This window comes from Protopterus annectens, chromosome 1.part1 (genome assembly GCF_019279795.1).
Source record: "Protopterus annectens isolate FY-2018-M chromosome 1.part1, PAN1.0, whole genome shotgun sequence".
In the NCBI taxonomy this organism is placed as follows: domain Eukaryota; kingdom Metazoa; phylum Chordata; order Ceratodontiformes; family Protopteridae; genus Protopterus; species Protopterus annectens.
Window position 1 is genome coordinate 807,911,707 of NC_056726.1, and position 16,482 is coordinate 807,928,188.

The 16,482-nt window shown below is 43.3% G+C and overlaps 1 protein-coding gene across 2 annotated transcripts in view; it reads right to left on the reverse strand.

Annotated features, from left to right (window-relative positions):
- The window catches only part of LOC122807274 (uncharacterized protein ZSWIM9-like), a 410,955-nt gene that overhangs the window by 36,561 nt on the left and 357,912 nt on the right, over positions 1-16,482 (reverse strand). The gene's annotated exons all lie outside the window — the stretch shown is intronic.

The following is a 16,482-nucleotide window of genomic DNA, read 5'->3' on the forward strand; positions in this document are numbered from 1 at the left end:
AATTTTGGGACAATGATGTATGTATTTAAGGTGGACAGGTCGAGAATTGGTCTCCAACTTTTTTCCTTTCTTGGAACTAGGAATAGTCTGGAATAGAACCCCTTTCCTTGTTCTGCTGTTGGCACTCTTTCCACAGCTCTCATGTTTGCTAACTCCATTATCTGGCGTAGAGCCTCTGTTTTTTGATTTGGAGGTAGATTTGGCATTCCTCTTTTGATTGGTAAAGTGTGGAAGTGAAATCGGTAACCTTGATCTATGGTTTGTAAAATCCACTTGTCTTTTGTTATGTAGTGCCAGTTCTTTGAAAATAAGGTTAACTTTCCGCCTAGAGGAGCTGCTATTTGTTCCCTGGTAGGCGGATTTAGGATTAAGTCACTGTGGTTGTGCTGATGTAGTGGCAGTGGCTGTGTCTGTGCCTCTGTTGTTACCTTGCCACTGTCGTCCTCTGTAGGCACCTCCTCTGGATTGGTTTCTGCCTCTGGAACGTCTATTCCTGCCCCTTTGAAATTTTGTGGAGTCAGGAAAGGACCAATTTTTGGCAGGCCAGTTCCTGCTAAACCTTGGGGGTTGAACCTGCAAGAAATCTTTAACAGTTTGAACAGATTTTGCCTTTTCTTCCATTTTCTTCATAACCTGCAGGGCAGGTGTACCAAACAAACTTATCTTGTCCATAGGAGCATCTAGCAACTTAGCTTTAACATGATCCGGTAAAGCTTGTTCCTTTAGCCATGCATGCCTTCTTATCACTGTGCCTGTCATGGCTGATCTAAATGAAGCCTCCAGTGCATCATAACCACATTTTAAGGAATGGTTGCTAACCTGTTGTATGTTATTTACCATCTCTAATACATATTTCTTATCAAGAGATTCATCAGTGGTTAGTTTTTTAGTTAACTGATCAAGCATAAACTCTTGGTATTGTATCATGTGAAACTGACAGTTTAAAGCTCTAGCTGAGAGAGTAGCTGAAGTGTAGACCTTTTTACCCCATCTGTCTAATGTCCTTGCTTCCCTTTCAGAAGGAATAGGGTTTTTAGCTGTGGTCGCGGCTACTGCCTTGGGACCCTGGGATATAGTTTCTGGGTCTGCAAGTGGGGCCTTGTAAAGGTGGTGATGAGTATCTGGCACCCTGTAAAATCTGTCTGGTTTGGCAGGGCTGGGGTAAAGAATCTGGAGCGGAGCAAACATCATTGAAAGCATCATCCACCACAGAGAGAACAGGAGGAATAGCTAAGGGCCTGTGCTGTGGGAGGTGCAGAAAGGTCCTAAGTCTTTTTCTGGAGTCTGAAAAATCCTGTTGCTGCCATTGGAACTGTTCTCGCATGGCATGCAAGGTTTCCCCAAAGGAGAATTCTTCTGGTGGGGAAGCAGCTGGAATGGATTCTTCAGCATCAGAATCTTCAAAATTGGAGAAGGGAGCCTCTGGCTGGTCAGTTATGTCTGATTCATCAGCAGAATCATCAGAAGACACTGGCTCAGGGGGCTCTGCCCTAGGTCTCTTCTCTGGGGCTGAGAGGCCCTGTCTGGGTGAGATTGAGATCCTCTAATTAAAGAAATTAAATCTTCTGCCAAAGAAAGCATTTGAGAACTAGAAGAGGGCCTGGATGTGGGGGGTTTAACAGGCACTGATTTAGTAGTCTTGGCTGCTTTAGCCCTGGCGAAGGCCTTAATGGACATGGCTGCTGGAGGCCTAGCAGCACCACGTGCTGGGGTAGAGACATCCAAGGGATGGTGTCTGATAAGTCAACCACCGTAGTGGGTAAAATTTCTGAGGTCGATTCAAGAGTAGTAGCAGGGGCCTCAGTTGTAAGAATAGGTTCAGCTGTACTTTGATCAGTTTTCTCGGTTTCGGCCGAAACCGAGACACTCACGGTTTGCTTTACCGTGGTTTCGGCCGAAACCGCGGACCGCGAGTGTCGGTCTTTATCTTTGCGTTTTTTGGTAGATTGGGTAGTCGGAGGATCCGACGGCATAATGTACGCAAAATCAGTACCGAAAAACTGTTCTGCAAACTCCGACCGACGCCTAAGCGTTCGTCAGTTGAAAGAGGCACAGGCCGAACAGGCTGCTACGTCGTGGGCTGGGCCTAAACAAGGCAGACAGTAAGAGTGGAAATCTTTATGAGGTATTTGTTTCCCACAGGTTAAACAATTGTTAACTTTTTCTGACATCGGCTGAGGCAAGAAAGAGTCCCCAACGGGGTACTTAGCTTTAGAAGTCTTCGAAGTAGTATTCGGTAGAAGTAATCTCTGGATCCGACCGACCGGCACTTGCGAACAGCTTCTGCTTCGGGCGCCACGCGGCAAGAAAGACTGAGGAAAATGGCGTCGGCTGATGCTTTTATACCCGAAGACCAACAGAGATGACGTCGGGTGGAGTGCGACATCAGCCGAAGCCGGACCCGGACTTTGGAATCCGGCCGACTGCAGGGCTGCCTGACGACAGGACAACCCACTTGTTATGACTGCAGATGCATCCATGAAGGACATGGGCTTAGAAAAGGTTATCAGAGACAGAGCCTTGTGGTAGGGAGAGATGCCAACATGGGAATCATCTGAAGCCCACATCCAAGGCAAATATGATCCTGGGAAGGAATCAGAACTGATGTTTGGAGTTATATGATGAAATCAAAGATCCTGATGCAGACTACTGGGAGAAGGAGCTTGAAAAAGCAGATTGTCTAAATAGGGAAACATCTGAATACCTCAAAGCCTGCAAAATGCAATGACAGGAGTGAGGCATTTGGTGAATACCCTTGGGGCAGAAGAGAGGCCAAAGGGCAAAGCAGAGAAAGTACAGTTGTGTACACTAACCATAAATGTAGATGTTCGAGTGTAGTCACTGTTGCAGCAAAGAAGACACAGAGAAATTTAAAAACTTCCTGAAAAGATGATGGATGGGGATGTGAAAGTATGCATCCTTGAGATCCAGAGACACCAGAAGGACCTAAGGCAGCATAAGAAGAAACAATGTCTGAAGGGATAACACCTTAAAGGAAGGAATCTTGAAAAAAGTATTTAGCAGGGAGAGATCCAGAATTAGTCTCCTTGTGCCCTCCCTTTTGCGGGACCCAAACCATTCTGGAATATAATTCCTTCCCTTCCTGGGTGGCAGTTGCCCTGAATCAAGAGAGAGTGAAGAACCTCTGGGAATAGGAAAGTTGTTCCCAAGGAGGTTGAGGAATGCCTGAAAAGGGAGGAAGGGACTTCCAAACCATGAAACATCCCTGATGGATAATGGACATCACCCAAGAGTCTTAGGTGATTTGTAGCAAATTTGGAACAGACAGAGGAAGGCGGACAGACAAGGGAACCTGGCCAAGGGGAGGGAGAAGCACACGGTCAAACAGAATCAGGCTTGTCCTGAAAAGAAGGTTTCTGGGAGGAAGAAGTCTGAGTAGACTTAGCAGGAGGAACATGCCTGGAATCATTCTTGCCCTTAGGAGGAAGGTGAGATTGCCTATGAACAAAGGCAGATTAGAAGGATAGTTCCTATGAAACTTAGGAAGAGGAGAAGTGAAATATTTTTCAGCTCCCACAATTTACCCTTATCCTGGAGGAACTTGAATAAGTTAGCATCAGCAAATCTGAAAAGACTTTTGTTATCCAAAGTAGCATCTGAAAGTTTGGCCTTGAAGTCATCACGCAAAGCCTGAAGGCGAAGCCAAGAATAATGCCTCATAACCAAACCAAAGTCAGCAGCCCTGGAAGAGGCATCAGCTGCATCATAGCTGCATTTGACTGAATGGCGAGTAACTTGCAAAGTGCAGTCCAGCAGCGAAAGGACTGAAGCCTTCCCTTCAGAGTCAGGAAGGTCAGAAATCACCTTAAAAACCTGAGAAAAAAGAGCTAAAACATATCTGGTCATATAAGTCTGGTAGTTAATGACTCTAAAAAATGAGGTGGCAGCAGTGTAAACTTTCTTGCTCAACCTTTCCATGACCCTATTATCCTTATCAGAAAGCAGCAGCTTGGTGGAGGGTCAACAATTTGGACGGCTTTGTCAGAAGAGACTGACACTACATAAGGGTCTGGAGAAGAGCTTTTTTGGTGCATGAGGCTGTCAGTCAAGGGCTACAGAAGCTGCATAAAAGGTATCTAAAAGGGCAGCCAGAAAAGGAGGAACAGCAGGTAGCTTAGCAGACTCCATCTGCAGGAGCTCATAATACCTTTTTTGAATATCAGAGACCTGGGAACAACCCCACTTAAAATAGTCCATTATGCGGGCAATGGTATCTCAAAAGTAGAGCTCTTCCAAAAGGGAGTCTGGACTTAAGGGATCTTCTTCCTCTGAACTGTAGTAAAGAGGGAGGGGATTTGGAAAGAATAAGCTAGGGATTCTTCCCCAAGCCAAGATCCTCATCAAAGGAACCCAGTTTCTTAGGCCTCTTGACTAGAGTGGAAGACCAGGGGAGAGCGGGAACAGAGATCCCTTGAGAAGGCTTAAAGGCCATCAAACCAGACTTCCAAGATGGCTACACACTGAGTAACAGTTTCGTCTCATCTCTCCCAGTGTGAAAACAGAAAGTTAGCAGAGAAAGCTAGTGGTCCTAGATTTCTGGGTAAATTTCAATAACTGGCTAGTAACTGCACTGCCTGGATGCCAGGAAAAAAAAGAAATACAGAGGACCTGAAGGAAAATCAGCTACAAAAGGCAATGAAAAAACACTGACTGGGAAAAGAACTGCTGTAGCTGTTCAGCAAAAAGCAGTGCAAGCTCCAGACATGACTTCCAGTAACCTAAAAGAAAGTATAAGGCAACTGCACACTGACCTGACTAAGACAAATGAAATACTGATGGAGTATATCAACTCAAACAATAAAAGCCTCGGAAAAATGGAAGAAGCTTTAAACGGACATTCAGATAAGGTGATAAAATGAGTCTATATTAAATGAACAAAGTTTTATAACTTTGAATACCATATGATCGACACCACATGGCCAAAGTTATAAAACTTCGAATAGTGAAAACAAATAAAATAAAACAATAAACCATAAACTAAGGGTTGTAGGCAGTGGGGCAACCCCCCCCTGCACCCCCCACCCCCCCGATCTTTAAATATACCAACCCCGAGACCACACTATAATGCGGTAAAGGGAATGCGATCTCGGAGTTGGTATATTTAAAGAGCTAGGTGTGTGGGGGGTGCAGGGTGGCTTACCTATATTAAATTCCTTAGACACAACAGCTATGGCAGAAGTAAAAAAAAGTCTGATATAGAGAATAATGTGTATGCACATTAGAGTTTTATTACTACCTATAATAAGGAAGCCCACAGGGTATGTCGACTAACAGAAAAAACTGGGAATTATTGTCAGTGGACAAAAATATGTTGAAATATTTTATACAAAAAACAAATTTTGTTTTCAAGAGAGACAGATGTTTCAAGGAAATTTGGAAAAAGGGAGTTGGTTAAGTAACTGTGGTGTGGTTGAAAAGGATGGGAACTTTAAATGTGGGATGTGTTCCCAGTCCTCCCATATATTTATTACGGGTGATATTTTTAAACTACATGGTAAGAAAATATTCATAAGAGGTCATTATAATTGTCAAACCAAGTATGTAGTTTATATTGCAAAATGTTCCCTGTGTCCAGCATTCTACACAGGAAAAACCTGTAGACGGTTTAGGAACAGGGTTTATGAGCATCTATTAGACATAAGGCATGGTAAGAATACAAATGCTTTGAGTAGGCATCTTATGGAAAATGTAGGCCATTCATTTAAGTTTTTAATAATACAACAAGTTGAAGTGGATTAACAAGGGGGGACACTAAATGAGTTTTTAGATGTTTGTGAATTAAAATGGCAACTGACTCTGGATGTCACTAGGTCTCCAGGTATAAATGAAATGGTGAATTTGATTATTATTTTTTTTTAATGAATCACATTTTGGGTTAACATTACTATTCACCAAGGTCACACAGTTCAATAACAGTATTGTATAATATATATATGTATATGTATATATATATATATATATATATATATATATATATATATATATATAATATGAGTACAAGGGTATGTTTCTTTTAATTGTTAACAATGTAAATTGTAAATAATGCAATTAACATGTATTAATTGGTTTATTGTTAGATGTATATGAATGCTGGGAAATCTTGATGGTATTGTTCTGAAGAAGTCCCTATGAGAGGGATGAAAGTGCATAACTACTGTGATTTTATTCAGTAAAGGAGTGTTTTCTACAGCGGACTTGGCTGTTCTTCCTCCCTTTGATTACCTGGTTTGTGTATATTTTCAGTTGATGGCTTGCCCCCCTGCTTTAACCCATTAGGTTACTTTTTTAACTATTCAAAGTTTTATAACTTTTATCATATGGTATTCAAAGTTATAAAACTTTGTTCATTTAATATAGACTTGATAAAACTGCAAAACTCAGAGGTCAAAATGAAGAAAAGGCTGGATGAATATGAGACTGCACAAGAAGTGATGTTTCAAAAATAATAGAATTAGAATATAGAGCATGTAGGCAAAACCTGATATTTTCTGCTATACACAAGAAGATGAAAAGAACAGACTGTGTTAATGTTATGAAAGCACAAATAAGCAACTGGACTGGTATTCCACAACAGGAATTGTTAACTGAAAGGGCACACTGTGTGTATGCTCCAAACCTGGCTATAAGAAAGCAACCTAGACCTTTAAGAGTAAAGATGCAATCTTCCCAGCAGAAGGAGTTGATTCTGACAAAACTGTGAAAGAAAGTACTAAAAGTAAAAGAAAGCAGAGTGTTTGTGGAGAATGACTACTCACTGTACACTGGGCAGAAGAGGAGTACATTTATTTCATTATTCTGGGAATGTTGAGATGCAGGCATGAGACTCAAACTAATGTACCCAGCTATCTTCAAAATATTTTCCCTAGAGGAACAAAATCATTTTTTGATGAAGTACAGGCTAAAGAAGAAATACAACAAGAAGTGAGCCATGAAACAGAATTAGATTCTGCTGCTGCTGGTAATAAAAAGCACAGAGAGAGTGTGCCAGTGAAACCTTTTCCAGCGTTCCAAAGGAAAATGCTTGACAGAGGGAAAAAGGACAAGAGTTGACAAGAAGAATCACGAGTATGTTAGAAATGAAGCAGAGACAGTGTTTGGGAGATGGAGATTAACACAAATAGTACAATAAAATCTGGAAATCTTGGACTTTGTTAAATTTGTAGGGGACTCTGAAGCATATGCCCTACTTCATGTCACTAATGGTCAGAAAAAACACTCAGGAGAGGGGAAGAAGAGGGACAAAGTTAACTGTAAGTAAAACAAAAAATGTTTTAACAGTGCTACTTTAATAGTGCATAACTTTCTTTGCATGGTATAAAGTAAAGCTTTTTCAGTTACTTTTTAAGTGTAATGGGGATACTAATGTAAATAGGTGCTCCTGTTTTTTCTTTTCTTTTTTTCTTTCTCCTTTCTTTGCATGGTATAAAGTTTTTCCAGATCCATGGCAGTCTGCAATGGGGTCGTGGCAAAGGAATCCGAAGCAAGTACTGGATGGTCTTCTGAGAGTTCACCATCCTCTAGAGACACGACCATGGGAAGCTTGACAGCAGCCAGACTAGGTCTGACTTTTTTTGGCCTATTTCTGGGCAGATGGCTGGCCCTTGGGATGGGAGGATTCCACCACTGCACCCTGACCCAGCAACTTAAGATGTTGGTTTTCCAGGTATATGGACAAGGATGAGAGGTGACTATATGTAGGGTCTTAGGCACAAATCCCTGGCAGCTAAAACACTGTGCATGATTGTGGGAAGCACCTACACAAAAAAAAAAGACACTGGCCGTGACAGTCTTCATGGGGAATCTGCCTCCCATACTAACACTTTCCCTTTCTGGATGGCAAGAACACAATAACAATCAATAAGAAAAAGAGGAGAAGAAACCCAAATGAGACACTTATCTGAAAAATGGCTTGGCAACCAGCCCAGCAGAAGGGCATTTCGGCTGACATTTAATTTGAACTGGTAGCAAAGACATTCTGAGTATCTGTGTCCATATGTAATTTTTATGTCCTGCATCAAGTGCAGGGAGCATACGTGTGACATACTGCGCTTATAGGTTCATAGGTTAATAGGTAGGTACTAGCCTATCTGCCCGAAGGCATTTATAATCCTAGCCGGAATGTGTTTGCTTTCGCTGCCCCCTTAGATTAGTTCCCTGTGCCTCTGTCCAGCAGAGCCACTGAAGTGATCCCTGGGGTAAACTTTCTGTTTCCCATCCACTCGTCAAGGTTTCTCTTGAAGTGGATTCATAGGTTGGTACTAGGCTATCAGCCCTAGGGCCTATACAAGCCTAGCCATAACAATTCCCTGGCTATTTCTTCCCACACTATTTACTTCCCTGGACCCCTGTCTAGCAGGGTGACTGACGTGATCCCTGGGGTGAATTCCCTTTCTCCCATCCAATCGTCAAGGTTTCTTTTGAAGAGGGCCAAAGAGGCACTCTGCTTGACATGTATGGGCAATCTATTCCAGAGTCTGGGGAGTCTCTGGATCAGGAACCTATCCCTCCAGCATGTTTTGTTTATTGTGATGAGAAGGTTTAGATCCCTGGAGCGTGTGGATCTGAGGGATTGGGATTTCATTAAGTGTAGCATGTCCAACAGCTCTGGGTTTGACATGGCCTTGTATGTTAAGCAGAGATCGCCTCTGAGTAGACGATATGCCACAGAGTATAGCTGGAGTTTTTTAAGGCGGCCAGCGTAGGACATCTGCTTTAGGCCTGTGATTCTTTTAGTGAGTTATTTCTGTGGCCTTTCCAGTTGTTGCAGATGTCTTGAGAGGTACATACCAAACAGGGCGTTGTATTCTATAATGGGTCTAATGAGGGATGAGTACAGTGGGACAATGACCTCCTTTTTTCTGGATGAAAAGCCCTTAGTGATGAGGTGTGCCACATAGAAGGATTTCCTGACTGTTGTGGCGATGTGGTTATCGAAGGTGAGACCACTGTCCACCTGTGTCCCTAAGTCTCTTATCACACCTTTGGTGTTTAGTGTACTGCCACCTATATGGTAATTCACAGATACATGTTTTTTCCCAAAGGGGATAACTATACATTTCTTGGCATTGAGCTTGAGCCCATGGCTCTGGCACCAAACATCTGTTTCTGTAAGGCCCTTTTGTAGAGTATCCACATCATTTGGGGATTCAATAATGGCTCCCAGTTTGCAGTCATCTGAGAACTTTGTTAGCCAAAGTCCCTTAGTGTTGGCCTGTACTTCAGAGAAGTAGATGCCAAACAAGAGCGGTCCCAGGACTGAACCCTGAGGTACTCTACTTGTCACTTGTCTGGAGCTGGATTTGGAGTTGGCTACTTTTACAGTGTGGGTTCTATCAGTAAGCCAGTTAGCAACCCATTGGGTGACATAGGGATTAATGCCCATCTTAGTAAGTTTATCTATGATTCCAGAGTGGGGGATGGTGTCAAAGGCCTTGGCAAGATCTAGATAGGCTGTGTGGACCACCTTACCCTTGTCCATGGCTCTGGAGACTGATTTGAAGAAGTCAATCAGGTTCAGGAGACAAGATCGGCCCTTCACAAACCCAAACTGGGTGGGGTCCAGTGTTTGAAGGTTGCCAATGTCTTTGTTTATAATTTCCATGATAATGCGCTCCATGGCCTTGCAGATAAGGCTGGTCAGACTGATGGGACGGTAGTTTCCAGGATCCAAGGTGGATCCCCCCTTGTGGAGTGGGATAACTGTAGCTCTGCGCCACTCAGTGGGCACGAAAACTGAGGTGAGGCTATGATTAAACATGACACTTAGGTGAGGTGCCAGTTCATATTGTAGTTCATGTAGTACACAGCCCGGGATGTCATCTGGTCCCATGGATGCTGTATTCTTAGCTTTGGAAAGTGCATTTTTTTATCCGTGTGGCCATTATTACTGGAATTTGGCAATCTTCCGGTATTGAAATGAGCCATTTAGGGGGTGAGAGGGGGTGAAGTTGGCACTGAATCGATCTGCCAGGAGACTGGCAATATCCTTGGGATAAGTAGGGGAAAACATACTGGACCTGATCATCACCAACATGGGGGCTCTATGCTCCAGACCAGAAGTGTATCCCTCACTGGTAAGATCAGACCATACACTAATCTCACTGGATATTCACATCCCGACCCCACCCCCTGCCCAGAAAACCACAGTGAAAAACTTCTCTAAAGCAAATTTCACACTCCTCAAAACCGAGGTGGAATCCTTCAAAGCCCCCGGGCCTGTGGAAAATACGGCCCAGACTGCAGAATCCTTTATAAACGCATTCTATGAACACCTTCAGGAATGCATGGATCATGCAATCCCAAATAAAACCAAGACCCAATCCTCCAAAGGCAGACGTCCTGTCTGGTGGACCCCAGCCATAAACAAACTATACAATAGAAGGAGGAAGCTACTACATGATAGAGCAAAATCCCAAAAAGGGAAGGCATCTCTGATCAGTATTAGCAAAAAACTATGGGCACTCATAAAATCATCTAAGGCCAGCTTCGAGAGAAAAATTGCACAGGACACTAGAACTTTCTTTAATTATGTTAGGAACCTGGGTGGGAATTCCCAGATATGCTCAGAATTAGTCCAAAATGACAAAAAAAACACCGAACCCACAGACATTGCCAACATCCTAGCTGACAGGTTCAGCGCAAACGTCTCCCCCCTCCTTCCCCACCAAAAGGGCAAATATCTATCCCAGCAGACTGCTGCCCGCCTGACATCTCAGATGCTCAGGTAAGAGCCGCCCTCTCCAAAGCAAAAACACAGCATCAATGGGACCAGACGATGTCCCGGGCTGCATCCTACATGAACTCCAAGAAGAGCTAAACCCAAACATAAAACTACTGTTCAATCTCAGCCGTACTACAGGATATGTACCCAGAGAGTGGCGTACAGCAACAGTGGTCCCTCTCCACAAAGGTGGTGCCTCAATGGATCCTGGAAACTATCGCCCCATAAGCCTGACTAGCTTGGTCTGCAAAGCTATGGAAAGGATCATCATGGACCTCATAAATAAAGATATTGGGGACCTACAGACACTGGATCCTACCCAGTTCGGCTTTGTTAAGGGCAGATCCTGCCTGTTAAACCTGGTCGATTTCTTTGAAACAGTCACCAAGGCCATTAACGAGGGGAAGGTGGTCCACACAGCCTACCTGGACCTCGCAAAAGCCTTCGATACAATACCCCACTCGGGCATTATAGATAAGCTCACCAGCTTAAATATAAACCCCTATGTCACAAGATGGGTTGCAAACTGGCTCAAGGACAGAACCCACATGGTTAGAATTGCTGGAGCCATGTCAGACTCCAAACCAGTTACAAGTGGCGTCCCACAAGGCTCAGTCCTGGGACCTCTCTTGTTCGGTATATATTTCTTGGAGGTACAGGCCAACACGGAAGGACTGTGGCTGACCAAGTTCGCAGATGACTGCAAACTAGGCACCATAATTGACTCTCCAGCCGACACAAGCATCCTCCAAAAGGGCCTCATAGAAACAGACAACTGGTGCCAGAGCCATGGCCTCAAGCTAAATGCCAAAAAGTGTATAGTCATCCCCTTTGGCAAAAACAAAGTGCCCACAAATTACCACATAGGTTGTAATCCATTAAGTACAGAAGAAGTAATTAGGGACCTGGGGACCCAAGTCGATAGCAATCTCTCACTTGACAACCACGTGGCCAAACTTGTTAGAAAAACACTTTATATAGCCCACCTAATCATGAAGGGATTCACATCTAGATCAGGGGAGGTCATCGTGCCTCTTTACTCATCCCTCATCAGGCCCATAATTGAGTACAATGCCCCTTTTGGGATGTACCTTACCAGACACCTGCAGCAACTGGAAAGACCCCAAAAGTACCTCACCAAGAGGATCAAAGGGCTCAAACAGATGCCATATGCTGCCTGGTTAAAGAAACTCCAGCTCTACTCAGTGGCATACCGCCTGTTCAGAGGCGATCTGTGCCTGATGTATAAAGCCATGTCCAACCCGGAATTAATGGACATGCTGCACCTCAGAAAATCCAAATCCGATCGAGCTACGTGCTCGAGAGACTTGAACCTCAGCACTGAAATAAATAGGACATGCTGGAGGGACAGATTCATAACCCAGAGGCTCCCTTCACTCTGGAATAAAATCCCAGTCCAGGTTAGGCAGAGTCCCTCATTGACTCTCTTCAAGAGGAATCTTGATGAGTGGATGGGAGATCGTACGTTTACCCCGGGTATCACTTCTGTGTCACTGTTAGACAGAGGCACAGTATACTAACCTCGAAAAAGGGCATAGCAAAATTAATTTAAAATGGGTGGCGAAAGCCAAACACATTCTGGCTAGGCTTATAAATGCCCTAGGGCAGATAGCCTAGTATGAACCTATGAAACTAAGAATAATGGTCTGAAGTAAGAGTAAGGTTTAAGGCAGTGGTGCACAACATCCGGCCCTCCACGCAACGCCATCTCGGCCAGATGGCCAAAGAGTAACCAAAAAATTTTTAAAAAGTGAAAAAAATGCCATACCTTACTCCAGTCATGCAAACTTTCCAGCACATGCTTACTTACCTAACTGACTCCAGTTGCGCACACCTCTAATTTTAGCTGTGGAAGTAACTTTCCTTTCTTGTTTATAACTTATAGTCTGTAAACAGTAGTAACTTTCTGCAAGAATTTGTAATAAGTCATGGCTGCAAGCCAGAATAAAGTTAAATACAAAGTTGATGTAGAAAACAGGTAATTTCATGACTGCTGTCTTAAAGGAAAACTCCACCTTAGAACTCAAAAAACATATTTTTTTCATTGTATCTTTGTTTTTGAGCTATTTTAATGCCTCAAAATCACTCCAATTGGTTCTTTTACAATTTTAATGCATTTCTCTCAAAACGACGGATGATGGGGCCTGCTTTGGTAACGTGATCTTATTTTCTTGCTTTCCTTTCCTTCTTCCCAGAATACATGTCAAGTCCTCTTTATATGACTCATGCCAGACATAAGGAGGTGGTGCTGTTTCTTCATGTCATTAAAATATAATGGCAGGACTGTGAAGTACTGTCATCTAAACACACCTTCTGTAAAAGGGCTGCTTCTCTGTTTACCTTACTGAACCTCATTTATCTGTCTGCCACAGCTTGTTCTATGCTATAAATACCTGTTAGCTACTTGCAGCAAAAGAAAGCAGATAAAAACAGTTTTTGTAACAGGAGTCTTTTTTTAGTCCTAACAAACTCAATAAACCCTCCCCCATACTCTCATGCTGGTGTGTGAAAACTCTCACTGCAGTAAATAATATTTGCTGTACATTTACAAGTGACAAATAGTAGGACTCTAAACTTGTCTGCTACTTCCCAATGCCTTCAGTGGGAGGATTTTTCTCACTCATGAATGATGCAGACTTAAAATGTGCTTTACCAGTTCCTCAATTATTTCTGTCATGTTCCCCCTCCTTTATAGGTTCATAGGTAGGTACTAGGCTATCGGCCCAAGGGTCTACGTAAGCCTAGCCAACAAGGTTCCCTGGCTTACGCCACCCAAGAAAATTATTTTCCTGTGCCACTGTCGAGCAGAGACACAGAAGTGATCCTCGGGGTGTATTTCCTATTTCCCATCCACTCATCAAGATTTTTCTTCAACAGTGCTAATGAAGAACTTTGCTTGACATAGATGGGTATAGCCTGCTCCAGAGTACGGGAAGTCTCTGGGACAGGAATCTATCCCTCCAGCATGTCCTGTTTATTGTGGTGACAAGGTTTAGGTCCCCAGAGCATGTAGCTTGGAGGGATTGGGATTTCTTTATGTGTAGCATGTCCAACAGCTCTGGGTTTGACATAGCTTTATATGTTAGGCAGAGATCACCTCGAAGTAGGCGATATGCTAAGGAGTAAAGCTGCAGTTTTTTGAGGCGGTCAGTGTAGGGCATTTGTTTGAGGCCAGTATTCCTCTTTGTGAGGTACTTCTGTGGCCTTTCCAGCTGCTGCAGATGTCTTGTGAGGTACATTCCAAAAGGGGCATTGTACTCTATAATGGGTCTAATGAGTGTCGAGTAGAGGGGAACAATGACCTCTTTTTTCCTGAATGAGAACCCTTTTATGATGAGGTGTACCACGTAGAATGCCTTCCTGACTACTGTGGTGATGTGACTATCAAAGGAGAGACTACTGTCCACCTGGGTCCCAAGGTCTCATCACACATTCAGTGTTAAGTAGTTTGCTGCCTATGTGGTAGTTCATGGGTACAGTGTTTTTACCAAAGGGGATGACACTGCACTTTTTGGCACTGAGCTTGAGGCCATGGCTCTGACACCAGGCATCTGTCTCAGCGAGGCCCTTCTGTAGGATGTCCACATCATTTGGGGACTTGACTATGGCTCCTAGTTTGCAGTCATCTGCGAACTTAGTTAGCCAGAGGCCTTCTGTGTTAGCCTGTACTTCAGAGAAGTAGATACCAAACAGGAGAGGTCCTAGGACGGAACCCTGTGTTACTCCGCTTGTCACTGCTTTGAGGTCAGATTTGGAATCTGCAACTTTTACAGTGTGGGTTCTGTCAGTGAGCCAGCTGGCAACCCATCTTGTGACATAGGGATTTATACCTAGTTTAGTGAGTTTAGCTATAATTCCAGAATGGGGGATGGTGTCAAAAGCCTTGGCGAGGTCAAGATAGGCTGTGTGAACCACCTTACCCTCATCTATAGCTTTGGTGACTGCCTCAAAGAAGTTGATCAGGTTCAGGAGGCATGCTCTGCCTTTCACAAACCCGAACTGGGTGGGATCCAGAGTTTGGAGGTTACCGATGTCTTTGTTTATGAGTTCCACAATGATACGTTCCATGGCCTTGCAGACCAGGCTTATCAGACTAATAGATCAATAGATCCTGGGATCAGTGGTGGCTCCCCCTTTGTGGAGTGGGGATAACTGTTGCTGTGCATCATTCAATGGGCACAAAGCCTGATGCGAGTCTATTATTGAACATGGTGCTTAAGTGGGGAGCCAGTTCGTTCTGAAGTTCGTGTAAAATGCAGTCTGTGATGTTGTCCGGTCCCATGGATGCTGTGTTTTTGGCTTTAGAGAGTGCAGCTTTTACCTGCATAGTTGTGATTACAGGGACTCTGCATTCTTCCTGTACAGATATGGGCCCTTTAGGGGGTAGGGGGGTTAAAGTTAGCACTGAACCTATCTGCCAGGATGTTTGCAATATCAGTTGGTTCTGTAATTTTCGTGCCTTTGTGCTGTAACTCAGAGCAGATCTGGGTGTTGCCATCGAGATTCTTGACATAGCTATGGAATGCTTTGTGGTTGTCCTTAGAAATAGTGGCAATTTTGTTTTCATAGCTAGCTTTGGAGAATCTTATAAGGGATCTCAGCTTCTTATTGAGGCTGACCAGGGAGCTCCTCCACTCATGGGATTTTACTCTCTTTTGCAACAGTTTCTTCCTTCTGTTGTACAGTTTGTTTATGGCAGGGGACCACCAGATTGGCTTCCTTTTTTTGTAGGATAGCGTCTTGGTTCTGTTTGGGATAGCAAGATACATGCACTCGTGTAAGTGCTTATAGAGTGCATTTGTGTTGGATTCAGCAGTTGCAACTGTATTGCCCATCAGCATGGGTGTCATGAAGTTCACCACTTCTGTCTTAAGAAGCATGAAGTTGGCTTTTTTACCGTGGTTTCCTTAATGGGGGGTGGGGGCGGGAAGTGGATATCAAGGATTTTTAGCTTATGGTCGGATCGGACCAATGAGGAGTTGATTTCAGGGGTGGAACACCGGTCACTCATGTTAGTAATGACTAGGTGTAGGATACTGTTGACCCTGGTGGGGGTGTGGATAAGTTGATCTAGGGCATTGGAGTTATGAATTCCAGAAAGCGTTGAGCTAAGAAGTTGGTACACGAGTAATTTAAAAGTATTTAAAAGTTTTTAATAATTATTTTTAACCTTTTAAGATTTTTTAAGTATGTGTTTTAACAATCATTATTGTAGTTCAGTGGGAAATGTTTTATTAAATCTTAAAGGTGCAATAAGTACAGTTATTTAATATAAATTGATCTGTTAGTATTTGCTGTGATAGTAACAAGGAGTTTTCAAAGTTTGGTATCTTGCAAGTCTAGTAAGGCTGAACCTGAATGAAATAGGTGTGGTTAATTAACTGTTTAATTAAATTAATTGAAAGTGTATTTAAATAGAATGTAGTTTTGTATGAGTTTTAGTGCATCTGAAGAAGTGTCCTAAACGAAAACGCAGGTGTGGAGACATAGCGTTTGTGCTTTCAACAGTCTTGGATTTTGTGTGCTGAACAGCTTCTGTATCTATTCTTTGTGTTTGTGCTTTCAACAGTTTGGACTTTGTGTGCTGAATAGCTTCTGGATTTTTTTCTGTGCCAGCCGGAACTGTGGTAATAAAATCCTACATTTTATTCAACAAGGTTGGTGTAGCCTTTCTCCTCTGGTGCTTATTTATCCAGTTGGTACACGAGTAGTTTTCCCAG